General features: G+C 38.7%; 1 protein-coding gene across 1 annotated transcript in view; it reads right to left on the bottom strand.

Annotated features, from left to right (window-relative positions):
- The window catches only part of ephb1 (EPH receptor B1), a 326,261-nt gene that overhangs the window by 167,914 nt on the left and 139,090 nt on the right, over window positions 1-19,257 (bottom strand). The window lies entirely within an intron of this gene.

The following is a 19,257-nucleotide window of genomic DNA, read 5'->3' as shown; positions in this document are numbered from 1 at the left end:
AGTTCAACAACTCGCTCCATATCTCTCTTGATATATATGCTCAGTGAGTTTCTCCTGTCAGATGCACCCATGCCTTGTCACCACTGCCCTGAATCTTAAATCAAGTTATTTGAATATCTGCAATATTAATATCTGCCTGTCATGAGCTCACTGATGCTAAACCTGATCGCAGAACAACACATGGTCCATCTAGAGAGAGAAGGTGTGATCGATGGAGAACCCTTTTTCCGTTTTCTTCAAAGGCACGGAGAGAAGTGTCGACTGGTTTAGTCTGAATGCTCTCGGCACACATTACACAATTATCCGGCCTTAATGTGTGCATGTGTGTGGGGAGGGGGGTCTTTGCAATGGGAATGGGTCATTGCATAATGACTCCAAGCAATGCAATACGGTTTCAGCATGGTTAACCAATTACAGAGGAATAAAATCGCACTGCGACATTAAGTCCTATGGGAGAAATAAAAAAATGAATCACATGTCCAGCCACTGCAGCCAGAAATCCACACAAAATGAGTCAGAAAATGAAAATATGTGAACTAGAACCTAAAAATATCGCATACTTATGAAACGAACAGATTCAACTGAAATATGACTCAATGAGGTGTGTTGGAAACTTATAAAAGAACTTGTGCAGTATGTTATCAATATACCATAAACTTGATAAACAACATCCCACATAATTGCTTTAAAAGAGAGACCTGGTATATATATAAGGGGCTGTCAAACGATTAATCGTGATTAATCGCATACAAAATAAAAGTTTGTGTTTGCATATTATATGTGTTTGTACTGTGTGTAATTATTATGTAAATATAAATGCACACGCATACATGTATACATTTAAGAAAAAAAAAATAGGTATATTTTTATTTATTTATATACAATATATAAAATATAAATAAATAAATATTTACATGTAATTGTTTTTTAATACAGACATGAATGTGTGTGTATTTTTACATATATATATATATATATATATATATATATATATATATATATATATATATATATATAATTACACACAGTACACAAACATAATATGCAAACGCAAACTTTTATTTTGTATGCGATTGATCACGATTAATCGTTTGACAGCCTTAAAGGGGACTTGAATTTCAGATTTTTTATATTAAAAATATCTGCAGTTTCAGCAGTAAAAACATAAACAACATAACATAAAAAAATATAAAAAACATAACGTAAAAAAATGGCTTTCTTGAAACAAACATAACTTCCAGTAAACTTGGGCAATGAATCAATAACAACAACAGAGTCCTTTTAGAGTAGTTTCTTTCTGATAACAAGCAAAATAAACAAGTAGATTATCTTCAAATCGCTACACTAGAGCTCACGTTATTCTATAAAATGTGTACTATACACTGGAAAAAAAATTCATTCAATTAACTCAATATTTAAGGTAAGTGCAATCAATTCATTTAAGCTACATTTAAAGAAAAAAAATATAAAATAAAAAACTTTTAAATGTAGCTTAAATAAATTGATTGCATCCACTTACCTTAAAAAAATTGTAAATTGAATGAATAATTTTGTTCAGAATATAATGTATACAGTTTTAAAGAAATATTTCACTTCCAATGATACTAAAGACCTGAAAACTTTAAAAGTCAAATCGTATCGGCTGCGTGTTGTAAGACACAGTGATTATATTTCGAAATAAGTTGCCATAGGCACACATAAATATCCAACAGTAATGCTTATTAAATGCATTATTTGGCAAATCGTTTATCGTAATTATTATAAACATGTTGAATTATTTACTAAACATTTATGTCTTTAATCACGTTCGGCTTTATGTCATGCCTAAGAACCAAGCGGCTTATGGTTTATTGCTTTAGCTGACACCAGGATCAGTTTTGACCCGCTTCACAGTTTTCTTAGAGGAAAACATCGCTCTAGTTTTCAATGCTGTGATCACACACACACACACACACACACACACACACACAGACACACACACACACACACACACACACACACACACACACACACACACACACACACACACACACACACACACACACACACACACACACAATCTGGGTTTAAAAGACAAACTGCTAAGTAATTTGAGCTTCTAAAGCAAAGCATTAAAGGAACAATATGTAAGAAATGTATATCAATTAATCATAAAATGGCCCTGATATGTCAGTAGACATTAAGAAATCATTTTCATTTCAAATACTTATATCACTCACAACAGTGGTATGGCCAGGATATTGTCATTTAAAAAGTGGAGTTGCAGCCCTCAACTGATGTTTATGTTGTCATTTTGTATATTGGCCACCAGTTGTGTGACTGCAGTACCAGTTTTAGCCACAAGTTTTGTGATTGCAATACCAGTTTTGGCCACAATCCTACACACTGTTCCTTTAAATATGCACCAGACAGCTCACGGAGTCCTGAATAAAACCACAAACAAACAACAGACTATCAGCCAATCTACAAATCAGAGCTGTCAGACAGAAAGCGAGAGAGAGATAGAGAGAGAAAAAAAGAGAGAGAGAGAGAGAGATAATAATAATACACACAAGCACCAGCAGCCATGTGTATTTATGGCTCTCAACCGTCCTCCTCTCTTTCAAAAACAGACCCTACTCACCAAAAGAACTTCGTATATCATTCTGCCGCTGACATACACCAGACCGGGAACGCTTCCTTTGCTAGTTCATCACCACAGCCGCAGGACACAGAACCTGAAGTTAATTTAGTTCAAAACAAAGAGGGTCATGACGACATGCGCGACTGATCGAAAGTGTCTGATGGGCGTAGATAAACCAACGATTAAAAACAACCCAGAAAAGAAGTTCCATGTAAACGGCTGCAACTCAACTACCAGTCCCGTTAAATTCAACACAGTGCTAGGCTAACAACTAAATTGTGCGCAAAAAAATTGTGCGCAAAAAAAATATATTAGGGTGAAACAGTTTGCGCATATGAAACAACCACTAATTTTAGTAAGAATAACGATAACTTATGAAGGATGTCCGCATGGTTTTGCCACCAATTGTTTGGAACATCTAAGATGTTCCCTAGGCAGGCAACTTACTAGGATTTGGCACAGAAATTATGATTTTATACATGAATATTTCGGCTGTTAGCTGTAATAGAGCATTAAGGGACAGGTTTACTATTAAACGTGAGAGCGCAAGTCTAAAAAAGCACAGATGGGAGTGAGAATATCTGCAGGTTATTTATTAAAAAGGAGCAAAAAGGAGCAAATGAAATAACAACAGGTTAACAACAGGTGATTTCCATAATGACCAACGCTATCTTCTAAGAGCAGCGCAAATTAGTTCAGGGTCGCAAATAAAAAGTAAAAAATAACATAGCTTGGAAAACAATATTTATAATAATATAAATACAAATCCTCAGTCTTGTATCATGCACATTCAGCTCTTTGAGATGCCTCCTCCTATCAGCAACAATTGTAGACATTTCAAGCCCAAAATGATTGAAGACATGTTTTTTTTTCTGTGTTAAATAATGGCACAAATACCAGTAATATCACACACAAACATTAGTAAATCACATCGCGTCATTAAAAATAATCTCCTCAAATAAGTTTTGCGTCTGAAGGGAAACTCCTAAAAATGTTTATCTGTATGCAATAAGGTCAGTCGCCAAAGTAACCACACCTTTTCAGAGCTAATTATCCACTTGGCGTCTTAACTAAATCCTGATAGTCAACAAAATGATGGCTTAATGCAATAAATCTGGCACTGAGTCTCATGTCAAACTTACTAAATGGGTCTACAGCAGGGGTCTCCAATGTGGTGCCCGCAGGGTCTGTGAGGTGCCCGCCAAAGCACATTCTATTAATAGTAATATTTATTTACTACATATTTTTTATTAGCTTGGCTTGGTTTACGTATTTTAACATTTTAAACAATACTAAAAATATATAAAATAATAAAATTAAATAAAAGTAGAAATATCAAAACTAGCCCTCCAGATTGTTTTATCCATTGTGGTAGCCCTTGCGCACAAAAAAGGTTGGAGACCCCAGGTCTACGGTTTATAGAGATATGACTGGGAACATTTCGTCACATGTAGACACACAAAAACACTCAAATAAATAAGTTTTCTTTTGTCATTTCCTTGTCACTGTTGTCAGTCTGACTGCCAGGTGTGTGAGGATAAAACAAGTCAACCGTAGGTGAGTGGAAAACCATCTATACCCACTCAATACTCGCTCTGTGCCTTTCTCAGTTTGTTTACATTTGACCTTTTATAAAAGACAAGCCATTAATCATCCCATAAATATTCACTAGGTTGCTTTCTTGGTCATTCTGAATATGCATTTGCCTTCATTTATGTGTTGGGCTACACACAACGCGTGCAAATTCAAACCCATACAAGACAAGCAATGCAGAAGATATGAGCAAGATGTTTTACGAATACACATACATATATATAAATATGTATATATAAAAATGTGTACAATTGTGTTTATACAGAACATAGACCATTGCATACTACTTTAAAGATTGATGATGGTTGAAAAAAGTGTGACAATTCCTGAGTGGGCCTGCTTAATCTGATTTATTCAATTTCGAAAATGACAGTGAAATATTGTCGCACTCTTGCGATCATTCATAAAAATGACCAGACTGCAATCCATTCATTAACAACCGGAGTGATTATCTGTGATGAAACAAACTGTCAAACCCAAATAAAAACAGCTTATCTGGGTCAGAACCAAAAGCACGCAGCCGTGAACTAACAGTCGATCAATCTTCGGCCTGGGTGTTGAGCGCGTTGATTGATTGGGAAACAGATTTGCCCTGCATGTTTCTGGCTCTGGGCCTCATACGAGGGCCTTATACTCATATGGTGCTGGGGAAGGCTTTCCAAACCATTACACCGACCCGATCAATGACTGACCCACGCTTACTGCTGACCCGACGGGCCGCTGAGGCAGAAGAACTAGGAACTCGTGCTTTGCTTTAGATAACTGAAGTAAACAGGAATACATGTAGCCGAAATTAGAGAAGAAAACAAACAGACTAAAAATAAGATCCATCATTCTTATACAGCTTTCATACTTCCCAGAAAAACTATATTTTTATTCTGTCATACCAGGAGACTTCACTGACTACTGTAGCTTTGACATAATGTAAAGTACAGATCTATAAAAATAAATGTGGGTGGCATAGACTCAGACATTCTGGCTTTAAGAGAATGAAACATCTGACCTTTGAATGCAGACGTTGGTCTCCTGGCAAATGTGAGCACATTTTGTGATATTATTAAGATTTTCTAGAGAAGGAGGAAAGACAGCTAGACAGAGAAAGATATACAGTAGACAGATATATAGACAGAGGGATGAATACAAAAATGGACAGAAACAGGGTGTGACAGACAGAAATATCAATGGACAAATAGGAAGACAACTAGACAGAGAGGAATACAAATGGACATATGAATGGCCAGACAGAGAGTAAGACAGACAAAAAGATGGATTGACAGATAGAAGGTGAGACAAACTAGAAGACGGAAAGACAAACAGAAAGTGAGAAAGACTGGAAGATGGATGGACAAACATAAGATAAGACATACAGGAAGATAGATGGACAAACGAATGGTCAGACAGAGAGTGAGACAGGCAGGCAGAAGGTGAGATTAAAGGAAAATATGGAAAATAAAACAGAGAGGAAGACAGATTGACAAACAAATGGTTAGACAGAAAGTGAGACAGACTGAAAGATGAACAGACAGACAGGAAGATGGACAGACAAACAGAAGATGAGACATACAGGCAGACAGAAAGTGAGATAAAAGGAAAAGTTGGAAAATAAAACAGAGAGGAAGACGGATTGATAAACAAATGGTTAGATAGAAAGTGAGACAGACAGACAGACGAAAAGACAGACAGACAGACAGACAGACAGACAGACAGACAGACAGGAAGATAGAAAGACAAACAGAAGATGAGACATAAAGGAAGATAGATGGGCAAACAAATGGTCGGGCAGAGAGTAAGACAGGCAGACAGAAGGTGAGATAAATGGAAAAGTTGGAAAAAAGACAGAGAGGAAGACAGATTGACAAACGAATGGTTAGACCGAAAATGAGACAGACAGAAAGATGAACAGACAGACAGACAGGAAGATGGACAGACAAACAGAAGATGAGACATACAGGCAGACAGAAAGTGAGATAAAAGGAAAAGTTGGAAAATAAAACAGAGAGGAAGACAGATTGATAAACAAATGGTTAGATAGAAAGTGAGACAGACAAAAAGATGAAAAGACAGACAGACAGTAAGATGGACAGACAGACAGACAGACAGACAGACAGACAGGAAGATGGACAGACTAACAGAAGATAAGACATACAGGAAGATAGATGGGCAAACAAATGGTCAGGCAGAGAGTAAGACAGGCAGACAGAAGGTGAGATAAATGGAAAAGTTGGAAAATAAGACAGAGAGGAAGACGAATTGACAAACGAATGGTTAGACAGAAAGTGAGAGAGACAGAAAAATGGACAGAGAGACAAAGGTTAAGACAGAGAGGAAGATGGATGGACAAATGAATGGTTAGACAGAGAGTGAGACAGACAGAAAGATAGACAGACAGAAAGATTAACAGACAGACAGACAGACAGACAGGAAGATGGACAGACAAACAGAAGATGAGAAATACAGGAAGACAGAATGACAAACAAATGGTCAGGCAGAGAGTGAGACAGACAAAAAGATGGACAGGCAGACATAAGGTGAGACAAACAAAAAGACAGATGAAAAGACTGAAGGTCAGACAGAGGGGAAAATGGACAGACAAACAGAAGATGAGACAGATTGACAAATGAATGGTCAGACAGAGAGTGAGACAGACAAAAAGATGGATGGACAGACAGAAGTTGAGACAAACAAGAAGACGAAAAGACAAACAGAAGGTGAGAAAGACAGGAAGGAAGATGGACAAACAAATGGTCAGGCAGAGAGTGAGACAGGCAGACAGAAGGTGAGATAAATGGAAAAGTTGGAAAATAAAACAGAGAGGAAGACAGATTGATAAACAAATGGTTAGATAGAAAGTGAGACAGACAGAAAGATGAACAGACAGACAGATAGGAAGATGCACAGACAAACAGAAGATGAGACATAAAGGAAGATAGATGGGCAAACAAATTGATCAGGCAGAGAGTGAGACAGGCAGACAGTAGGTGAGATAAATGGAAAAGTTGGAAAATAAGACAGAGGAAGACAGATTGACAAACGAATGGTTAGACAGAAAGTGAGACAGACAAAAAATGGACAGGGAGACAAAAGGTAAGACAGAGAGCAAGATGGATGGACAAATGAATGGTTAGACAGAGAGTGAGACAGACAGGAAGATGGACAGAGAAACAGAAGATGAAACATTCAGGAAGACAGAATGACAAACAAATGGTCAGGCAGAGAGTGAGACAAACAGAAAGATGGACAGGCAGACATAAGGTGAGACAAACAAAAAGGCAGATGAAAAGACTGAAGGTAAGACAGAGGGGAAAATGGACAGACACAGAGAAGATGAGACATACAGGAAGATTGACAAATGAATGGTCAGACAAAGAGTGAGACAGACAAAGATGGATGGACAGACAGAAATTGAGACAAACAAGAAGACGAAAAGACAAACAGAAGGTGCGAAAGACAGGAAGATAGATGGACAAACAAATGGTCAGGCAGAGAGTGAGACAGGCAGACAGAAGGTGAGAAAAATGGAAAAGTTGGAAAATAGGACAGAGGGGAAGAAAGAATGAAGAACAATGGTTAGACAGAAAGATGGACAGGGAGACAAAAGGTAAGACAGAGAGGAAGATGGATTGACAAATGAATGGTTAGACAGAAAGTGAGACAGACAGAAAGATGAACAGCAGACAGACATGAAGATGGACAAACAGAAGATGAGACATACAGGAAGACAGATGGAAAGACTGAAGGTAAGACAGAGGGAAAGCTGGACACACAAACAGAAAATAAGACATACAGGAAGACGGTTGGACAAACGAATGGTCAGCAGAGGGTGAGATGAACAGAAAGATGGACAGACAGACAGAAGACGAGACAAACAAAAAGACAGACAGAAAAATAAATGGTCAGGCAGACAATGAGACAAACCGAAAGATGAACAGATGAATGCACAGACAGACAAAGGGAGGGACAGACAGACAGATCGGCTATACAGTTTATCTCACAGATCTCCCAGAATGCCTTGCTGCAGCTGACCTGACTATACATTGGCCAAAAGTGATTACTTAAAGTAAATTGAATTCTTATTTTGAATCATTTTCGTCAGCTGATTTGCTGTGGTCCTGTAAACACACAAATCGAACACACAGTTACTGAAACCTCGATGGTTCCATTTTAAGTGGACCTTAAAAGACATTCAGTGTTTTAAGACATCCCACAGCTGGAGTTTTTTTACTCTCAACATGAAATCAAACATCTCTAACCGCACACAGCAGATCTGTCACCTCCTGCTTTTACAGCCCTGTGTACAGTGCAGGATGTAAATAAAGATCACAGGAGACAAAGCGAGAGGACCGAGGGGAGGAGATGTTTGCATACTTCCAATGTGTAATTAACCAGCATTAAAACACACTCAACAACCACAGTCCCTGTTGACTTACGAGTTAGCAGATGGAAAATCAACAAGGTGAGTGAGTGAGAAACAGTGAAGAGAAAGTGAGAGGAAGACCAAATGTGATAGAGAGAAAGAGTAAGAGAAGGATCAGAGGTGGAGAGTGAGAGAAAGATAAAAGGTGACGAGTGAGAGAGGGGTAAAGATAAAGAGTGAGATAAAGATCAAAGGTGAAAGAAGTAAGAGATGGGAAGTGTGAGGAAGATAAACGGGGGAAGAGTGAGACGGAGGTAGAGAGATAGAGTGAGAAGAGACAAAAGTGGAAAACAGTAAGAGAGGGATAAAGAGTGAAAGAAAAATAAAAGGAGAAGGGGTGAGATAGATGTAGAGAAAAGTGAAAGGAAGATAAAAGGTGAAAAGAGTGAGAGAGGGATAAAGAATACGTAAGAGAAAGTTAAAAGGGAAAGAGTGAGATGGAGATAGATGGGAAGTGTGAAAGGAAGATAAACAAGAAGAATGAGAAAGAGGTAAAAGGAAAGAGTGAGAGAGTAAGCTAAAAAGGGGAAAGGGTGAAAGGGAGGTAGACCAAATAGGATAGAGACAAAGAGTGAGAAAATATAAAACGTGAAAAGAGTGAAAAAGTGATAAAGATTAAGAAAAAGATTAAAGAGTGAGGGAGGTAGATAAAGAGAAAAAATGAGAGGAAGATAAAGGGGATGAGTGACAGGTAGAGAGAAAAACCAAATGGGATAGAGAGAAAGAATGAGAAAGAGAAAAGAGTGAACGAGTGATATGGAGGTAACTGAGAGGAGTGAGAGAAAGATAAAAGGTGAAGGGTATGAGAAGGGTAAAGATAAAGAGTGAGAGAAGGGTCAGAGGTGAAAAAAGAGAGAGATGGGAAGAGTAAGGAAGATAAACAAGGAAAGAGTAAGACGGAGGTAGAAAGAAAGAGTGAGAGGAAGAGCAAATGGGATATAGAGAAAGAGTGAGAAAAGATATAAGGTGAAAATAGTGAAAGAGGGATAAATAAAAAGATTAAGATAAAGTTTAAAGGGGAAAAGAGTGAGATGGAGGTGGAAAAAATAGTAAGAGGAAGACCAAATAGGATAGAGACAAAGAGTGAGAAAAGATAAAAAACAATAAGAGTGAGAGAGTGATAAAGATTAAGAGAAAGATTAAAGGGTGAGGGAGGTGGAGAGAGAGAGAAAATGAGAGAAAGAGAAAGAGAAAGGGGATGAGTGACAGGTAGAGAGAAAAAGTGAGAGGAAGACCAAATGGGATAGAGAGAAAGACTGAGAAAAGATAAAAGGGTGAACGAGTGAGATGGAGGTAGGTGAGAAGAGTGAGAGAAAGATAAAAGGTGAAGAGTATGAGAGGGGTAAAGATAAAGAGTGAGAGAAGGATCAGAGGTGAAAAAGAGAGAGATGGGAGTGTGGAAGTTAAACGAGGGAAGAGTAAGATGGAGGTAGAAAGAAAGAGTGAAAGTAAGAAAAAGGGGAAAAGAGTGATGTATATAGAAAGAGTGAGAGAAAGACCAAATGGGATAGTGAGAAATAGTGAGAAAAGAAAAAAGCTGAAAACAGTAAGAGAATGATAAAGAGTAAGAGAAAGATAAAAGAGTAAAAAGTGAAATAGAGGTAGAGAAAAAGAGTGAGATGAAGACCAAATGGGATAGAAATAAAGAGTGAGAAAAGATAAAAGCTGAAAAGAGTGAGAGAGGGATAAAGATTAAGAGAAAGATAAAAGGGGAAAGAGTGAGATAGAGGTAGAGAAAAAGAGTGAGAGGAAGACCAAATGGGATAGTGAAAAAAGAGAGATGGGAAGAGTGTGAAAGAAAAAGAAAAAGGGGGAAGAGTAAGATGGAGGTAGAAAGAAAGAGTGAAAGTAAGAAAAAGGGGAAAGGAGTGATGTATATAGAAAGAGTGAGATGAAGACCAAATGGGATAGAGAGAAATAGTGAGAAAAGAAAAAAAGCTGAAAACAGTGAGAAAAGGATAAAGAGAAAGATAAAAGGGGAAAGAGTGAGATAGAGGTAGAGAAAAAGAGTGAGAGGAAGACCAAATGGGATAGAAATGAAGAGTGAGAAAAGATAAAAGTTGAAAAGAGTTTGAGAGGGATAAAGAGTAAGAGAAAGATAAAATGGTAAAGAGTGAGACAGAGGTAGAGAAAAAGAGTGAGAGGAAGACCAACTGGAATAGAGAAAAGGTGTGATAAAATGTGAAAAGAGTGAGAGAGGGATAAAGATTAAGAGAAAAATTGAAGAGTGAGGGAGGTAGAGAGAGAGCAAATGACAGGAAGACAAAATGGGATAGAAAGAGTGAGAGAGAGTTAAAGAGAAAGAGCAAATGAGATAGAGAGAAAGAGTAAGAAAAGATAAGAGGTGAAAAGAGTGAGAAAGGTATAAAGATTAAGGGAGGTAAAAAGAACGCAAGTGATAGAAAGATAAAGAGGAAGTGGTTGAGAGAAAAAGTGAGAGGAAGACCAAATGTTATAGAGTGAGAAAAGATAAAAAGAGTGAGAAGGGTATAAAAATAAAAAACAAGTAAAAGATACACACGGAAAGACTGAGAGAGAGATTGAGAGAAAGAGTGAGAGGAAAATAAAAAGTGTATCCGTGTGTGCGTATGGAGGTGTATTACTGTCTAGTGTGTGTGTGTGTGTGTGTGTGTGTGTGTGTGTGTGTGTGTGCGGGTGTGGTATGTTTTGTAAGGCTTTACTATGGGTGTGTGTATTAGTGTTTGCTTTGTGTGCATGTATACCGATCTGTAGGTGTCTGTTTTTATAACACTAACTGTACGTTCACGCCGCTGTTGGCAAGAGCGTAAAAAACGATGCTATAGAAAAAGCGTAGTGGCGCTCAAATGCATTCTCTGGAATCCTCTCAAGCGGAGGACTTCTACTGGTTTCCGCCTTCCTATTGGTTGCTGCAGAATCGCGTCATAGCTTATTACCATAAACTTGACCTGATTTCAACTTTCCTCGACGCTTACGCCATCGAAGATGCGACGTGCCGCTGCTCCCCGCCTGCTCACATTCAAAAGAATGACTTCCGGACAGTTTACCGATCTAGCCGGTGTCATGAGCAATCCAGTCCCCCCGAGCAATTCTGCCCCCCTAGGACCCCAATTGGTACCTAGCAGTAATGCCTGGTCAAAAACTTGTCATCGCGATATCTTGATGCTAATGGCTAATCGAAGCTGCGTTAGTGGTGTAGCAAGCTAGGTACTTTTTACAAAATAGAAGCATACAAAATATTTTTAAAATAAAAGCTTACAAAAATAATATAATTAATGAACTAATATTCATGTTGCAAACACGTGAGCAGCACGTAATGACACACGTAATCGCCTAAAAACCCAATTAATTGCCTTACACAACAAAAACACATTTCAATTTTATGTTATTGATTACTAAGTTATCTGAACGTGAAACATATTTTTTTAAACCTCAGGATTAAAAAAAATGACATTACGTTATTACGGTGAGTGCAACTGGTGTTTGTGTTAAGCTATTTTACCCGATAGCTGTATGCTAAGCTGGTACGTCACGTTAAGCTAATTAAAAAAAATCTAAGAACGAGATTTGGTAGATCTCACCACCTAGAGCATCAGTTATATACTACTATATTAAACGGATAATTTAAAATAGACCAATTGTAATTTTAACAACATTCTAACGATATAAATCATCACGAAATTTTGAAGGAATTGTAATAAGGCGCTACAAAGGCTACCCATGAGGAGTTTTTTCAGCCAATGGAATTACGCGGGGTCCTAGGGGGGCAGAATTGCTCGGGGGGACTGGATTGCTCACGACACCGGCGCCACTGTGAACGCACGGTAAGAATGTGTATAGTTGTACAAAGCCGTGATATTGTATGTGTGTGTTTTCTAACGCCCTTTTGTGTGTGCATATACAGTATATTTACATCTGTCTATTATGTTTGTTAATGTCTACTGGTGTGTGTATATGTGACCCGTCACGGAAACCAGGGACTCAAGTCGGCAGCACAAGTTTCGAGAAAATGAGAAACAAAGTTTTATTTTTTCGAAATTTGTGATTTTCGTTTTATTGCAGAATCTGTTAGTTGAGATCACGAAGAAGCCGCTCCATGTTTGAGATAGCAGTTTTTGTATATTTAAAAGCGTACATTTTGCGGTTAAAATAGGCTTGTTTTTCCAGAGATTCTAGCGTGCAGCGGGGGGCGTCATTGTCTGTGTGTATATTTGCATACTGTATAAGCTTGTGTTTTCGCCTCCGCCCCCAAAGGGAACAGCGTGACTACTAAATAAGGATAGTTCGCCCAAAAATGAAAATAATGTAATTAATGACTCACCCTTATGTCGTTCTAAACTCGGAAGACCTCCGTTCATCTTCGGAACACAGTTTAAGATGTTTTATCGTTAGATTTAGTCCAAGAGCTTCATTGAAAATCTATGTATGGTTTCCATGTCCAGAAAGTTAATAAAAACATCATCAAAGTAGTCCATGTGACATCAGTGGGTCAGTAAGATTGTGTTGATGCATCGAAAATACAGTTTGGTCCAAAAATAGCAGAATTACGACTTTATTCAGCATTGTCTTCTCTTCCGGCTCGAGCGTGAAGTCACGTGACTGTAGTGACGCGCTGCCCTGTTCCTCAGACATGTTTGCTAAGTTTTTTTTTTTTTCAAACTTATAGCCTGCGTCTCCCCAGACTGTAAAGCTCGGGCGCACAAAACAAAAGAAAAATAAAAGAAGCTGGGGCGGAACAAATAACAGTCAGCCGCATCGTACGTCAGCCGCGTCACTGACTTTATGCGGCGCCGCAGTCGGATGACGTCAAAGTACCGCGAGAGCTCTTCAAGAAATCTTACGGAGTAGTTTAATTTCGACTCGCTCTCGCGGTACTTTGACGTCATCTGTATGTCAGTTCTTGCAGCGCAGCATGAGTCCAAACACACAGAAGTTACACAGATATCGTTGTATTCTTCATATAATTGGCTACATGTTTTGTCTATCAATATTTTCCGTGAAGTCATTGGCTGATGGAGAAACGAGCGAGCCATTGGTAACCTCTCTAAAGGATGTCACGTTTTCGACGGCGCTGTTTGGATGATCTATTATACTACTTCCCTATTTTAAATACAAACTTTGAAGGCGGGTTCATGTGTTTAACGGAGTGTAAGCTCATATACCCTTACATGTTACGATTTAAATAGTCTTCAGATTATATATTATATTGTATTACCAGACATTCATGCGAAATCTGATGTAAACAATCTATATTTCACGGATTATACGCATTTGTGGACAAATATGGTCATTGGATAATCTGAAACAGACTGGATTCGACTTGTGATCCCCACAAAGGTAAAAGAGTCATGTTTATTTTTGCGGGTTGTCATTTGGTCATAAAATACTACATATGATGCTAGAACATCTCAAAAAGGGTTTTACAGGGGGCATGGCTTAGCTAAATGAGATGTAAATGAGCCCTATTGTCTCCCCCAGCTGAAAAGAAGAGTCCCTTTCGTCTCGATTTTCTCGGTTTGAGTATTTCTGAGTTCCTATATTCAAATGGCCACAACTTCTCCAAATCTTATCAGATTTCCATGTGTTACACATCGTTGGAAAGCTTAGAAACTGCACTTTCAGAATCAGCGAATAACTCAAAATGCCCAGATCCGACTTGTGTCCCTACTTTCCGTGACTGGTCACATATATAAAGCAGTAAGTCTGAATGCATGTATTGCATATTTATAACGTAAACGTGTGGGTGTGTGTGTATAGCTGTCCTCTGTTTTACTGCGTTTTAGTTTAGACAGCTCTTGGAGCGAGTGTATCTCTGCTCAATTCCACATTCTGACCTCTGACCCCTCTTGTCGGAGCGTCGGGAACACACGCCTGCAGAATACAGAGCCAGCTCCGCCATTCCGGCTCAACCCGACCCAGTCGCAGCAGCCTTTTAACTGAAAACCTGAGTAGTGAGCTGAGCCAACATGGCTGCCCTATGGAGGTGTGTGAGTGCTGTGGCTAATGGCCAAGGTTATTTTATTAATATGCTGATTTTACTTCGGGTGACAGGCATCATCTCTCACCCTGAGGGCGAGGTATAATCTTACGCACACACACATGCACGGATATCTAGACAAATACACAATGATAATACAGACTCTCCAAGCTGGGTCAAAATAACAAACACAAACTGTGCATCAGACAGAGAGAGATAGACAGAGAAAGATAGAGACCCTTACAGACAGAAACATCTTGGCTGTGTTTAGTATTGCATATTAACATACAACTATTTCTATACAACCAGAGTACACTTCAGCATGTGTAATATACTCAACTTCGACTAGCCTTCAATACCACTAAACCAAAGCAGAAGCAGATAGTTTACCGACTAATTTATTTGATATAAACAGATGCGGTACTCACATGGACCTGGCATTATGAAATTATCAATATCCAATATTTGCAAATATTTTTGAAATGATAACCAGTCTGGAGGTTTCACAAACATAATGGGGTCATGGGCCAACAAATTGACATACTAGTGTTTGAAATGTAGCATTCTGCGTGTTTTTTTAATGTAGTATTTAATATGCAGTATCTAGTGAGCAATATGCTACTATTCCATTCTGACAAAGCCAGGCAGATAAATGCAGAAACTATGCCGTCCTTTGAGGCACATCGATAATAGCTTAGACACCTTAATTAACCCAAAGACCAACTACCACTGTACTATAATCAACCTCTAATCACCCTGTTTACATCCAAATGACCAATGAAAGAGCAGGAAAATTAGAAGGGCTCAAATAAAAATAGACCAATCAACATTAAAGCGTCCTTATTATTCCATGTTGCCCGTGTTCGTAAATTTAACCCTGAGGAGTTTACGAAACTTCACAAGCATACAATGTGTGTGCGCGCATGTGTGTGTGTGTGCAGACTGTACTATATTACTCCATCAAAACCCTTTATGGGAACTCGCAGATCAAAGCAGATGTAATTAGTGGCGACTTGCTGTGCGCAAAATCGTTAATCCACTAACACAGCGGCTTTTAATAACCGTGGCCACATTCAGCAGCCAGAACCCTAACACCGACAAAAACGTAACATTCTTTCATCTTTATGATTCATGGCAACTTTATCACCTTCATCACATCGCTGAGCATTCCTAAAGATATCCGGCAATCAGTTTCCCAATCAGGTACCTGATTTAACATTCATTTACAGCTGCCAGATGTGTCCATTTGCACGGTTATTCTGAAAACGTTTTCTTTAATAAATTACTTGATTTGCACATTGCCTCTCTGTTCCCGAACAAAATCACTGCCAATCCTGGCATAACTCATGATTGATATGCAGTTGGGTTTAATGGGATTCTGGACCAATGAGATATGAGTACGGGCGGGGCTACCAAAAAAGCAAACGAGATCGTAAAATATATTTTTGGACATCATGAGGGTCTCCCAGTTGATAAAAAGATATTTCCTGAGGATGCTGTGTCTGTATTTGTGTGTGGGTGTGTTGAGGCACCTATGCCCTAAATGAGTAGTGAGTCGAGTCTGTTTATTGATCAAAACAGATGGATATCAATCATTCTTATCTCCGCTCTACGTGTTTGGTCTTGTGGGATCCGATATGGCACTAAGTGAAGGCCTAACTGACCAATCACAGACCTTGAGAGAAGAATATGACTGTGTATTTGTGTGTGTTCGTGTTTGTCTTTAAAAAGAATTGCATAATGAACACACTAAGTTCCCATGAAGTTAAGTAAAGATCTACTTTACATTCGTATTTCCAAGTAAAGCAGAATATCAAAGGACAATAGTGGGTGTGGCTTGTGTTTTTCACTGCAATTTGACTGGATGTAGAAAAGTATGCGTTCAAAAATGGACTCATGCTGCGTTCACACCAGACGCGAATGAAGCGTTAAAGTGCGTCTTGCAGGTTAACCACCACTGTCGATTAATGGGTACATAAATCACTCAAGATATGTGTATAATTTTTAAAATGTCTCAAAAATGGTCTTAAAGACCACTTTTTTTTACGTTTTTGGTATTAACGGTTTTTTTACGCAATTCTGCGATGACGTCACGTTGGGGAGAAGTGAAGGAAGCCTCAGCCAGAGCCATAGAGATAGATGAGACATTTATTGCTGTTTAATACTTACGTATACAATTTGGAAATCATATATACATCGTAGTAAATATATAATGTGTTATACTGCAAAGTTACCATGATAATTATTATTTATGATATCTGTGGAAATAAATAAAACTTCGCAAATCTGCTGATTTGATCCATTCATGTCCTGACCACCAGGCTAGAGATTTTTAAACATCCTTAATCCACACTTACTAGTCTATCAAATAATATCTCAAATATATTGTTTTGTGAAATAAAAGAATGCTTTGTTATATTGTTTATGCGATAACGAATCACACGATCATTTTATACGCAGCAGTCAGCAGCTGCAGCACACTCGGATCCGACCGCATACATACTGTAATAAACAGGCGTTCGGCGGCTTTTTACATCACGACAGACTATGCCATTTGAGGAGGAACCGCTCATTGATCACCGTATTTTTATAAATCCTGTACATGTTTGGACCTGCCGAACAGGTTGAGCACTTTCATATACTTTGTTTAGCAGAGAGGTTGAGCAGTTTGACCAGCGGGCTGCGGGAACCGGACGCATATCACGCCGCCAGACTGTGTTAACTCGAAATGTATAACTATTATCAGATCGACCCACCGGGAAAGTCCCGACTCTCTCGATTGCCATTCCGCTACTGGTTGTAAGAAAGTGAGTGCGTTTGGGTCGCTGGTCCCCGCGAACAGATGTGACGTGCCTCACTCAGCTTCCGGGATTAGAGACATGCTGCCAAAACCGTTTGTGCTGAAGATCGCATAAAGTTACACCCATTTCAGGCAGGATCATCCCCCTCAAGCCAGCATGCACGAGTATGTTAATTGTTTGTTTACTTTCTACACGAAGATATGCTAACGTTATGCTATCTGGCTGTCTGTCTGCCTATCTCTCTATACTAGCCTATCCATCTGTCTGTCTGTCTGTCTGTCTGTCTGTCTGTCTGTCTGTCTATCTATCTATCTATCTATCTATAATCTGCGCTATCAGAACTGTACTTTACTCGTCTTTCTATAGTCATTCTCAATGCTCTCAATGCGGCTTTGGGAAATTCTCTCCCCAGCGTGACGTCATACAGTGCGTTGTGGGGGAAAGGAGAATCATTGCAAACCGCTGTACTTTTTCATACTTTTTCGGGTTTTGTGATACCCAACAACATAAAATACAATGGATAACAGTTTAAATGTTTATTATCAACAAGCAAATTGCACAAATTCGTTGAAAAATTTTACCTGCAAATCGCCCTTTAAGCGTGAGTGATTTACATTTTAAGTCAATGCAAAGACATGATAGACATCCTGCAGCGCAATTCGCGCAAATGACGCTGTGCGAATTGAGCGTTTTTTCGAGCATTTGGCGAGTTGAAAAATCTTAACTTTGGGGAGTATTTGTGCGTGTTAACGAATCAGGAGTTTGCTCCAGTAGTGACGTCATTACAACGTAGCAAGCCGAGGCAGAAATACGGATGGAGAACAAAATCGCTGAATTCGTAGCTGTACAACACATCTTTGTACTTTTATAGAAACAGGAATAAAAATGATCTTGCTTGAAAGAAAGTGAGTGAGGAGGTTGGACAATATGGTAATTTGTAAAAAATATATAATAGGGATGTAACGATTCAACTGTGTGTCCCATTAAAAATGCCTGTCTGAAATCGATTCTGAATCGCAAGGCTGCGATTCTTTGTTTCATGCACAGCTTGTGCGTTTACTACTAAGGAAGTCCTTATCAATCTAAAATCATAACGAGTCGGAGTCGTTTATAACGTGCATTTAAAAAAGCAACACTCGTTAAACAAAATAATTTAAAATATTCTTTATTATCATGAAAATACCTGAAACAATTTGAAGAACAGTGATATAAATATTCCTGTAGACATTTCCTGGAATAGCATTCGTAATGCTACTTCTTCTGTGGCAAAAAGGGAGTTTCTGCACGGGAGCGCCCCCTGGCTTTTGGATGTGCCTGGATTTCACCGTAATTCATTCAAATTCATTCATTGAGAAAACGCTTTTACTCAAACCCATTCACCTCATCATTCTGGTCAAATGGCTCCAACAGTTCGCCTGGTAAATCATATAGCTGTGCTGGTACACGAGAACAAGACCAGCACCAAACCAGCAAAGAACGCTGATCTAGGCTGGTTCATGACAATTAGTACTGGTTTGTCTTAAAGGATTAGTCCATTTTCTTAAAAAAATCCAGATAATTCACTCACCACCATGTCATCCAAAATGTTGATGTCTTTGTTCAGTCGAGAAGAAATTATGCTTTTGAGGAAAACATTCCAGGATTTTTCTCATTTTAATGGACTTTAATAGAACCCAACACTTTACACTTAACTCTAAACGATCCCAAATGAGGCATAAGGGTCTTATCTAGCGAAACAATTGTAATTTTTGACAAGAAAAAAAATGCACTTTTAAACCACAACAACTCGTCTATCTCCGGTCCTGAAAAGCGCCAGCGCGACCTCACATAAATGCGTAGTGACGTAGAAAGGTCACGTGTTACATATGTG

This window comes from Paramisgurnus dabryanus, chromosome 6, assembly GCF_030506205.2.
Source record: "Paramisgurnus dabryanus chromosome 6, PD_genome_1.1, whole genome shotgun sequence".
NCBI lineage: Eukaryota > Metazoa > Chordata > Actinopteri > Cypriniformes > Cobitidae > Paramisgurnus > Paramisgurnus dabryanus.
The sequence above is the reverse complement of the archived record's forward strand: the minus strand, read 5'-3'. Positions and strand labels throughout refer to the sequence as shown.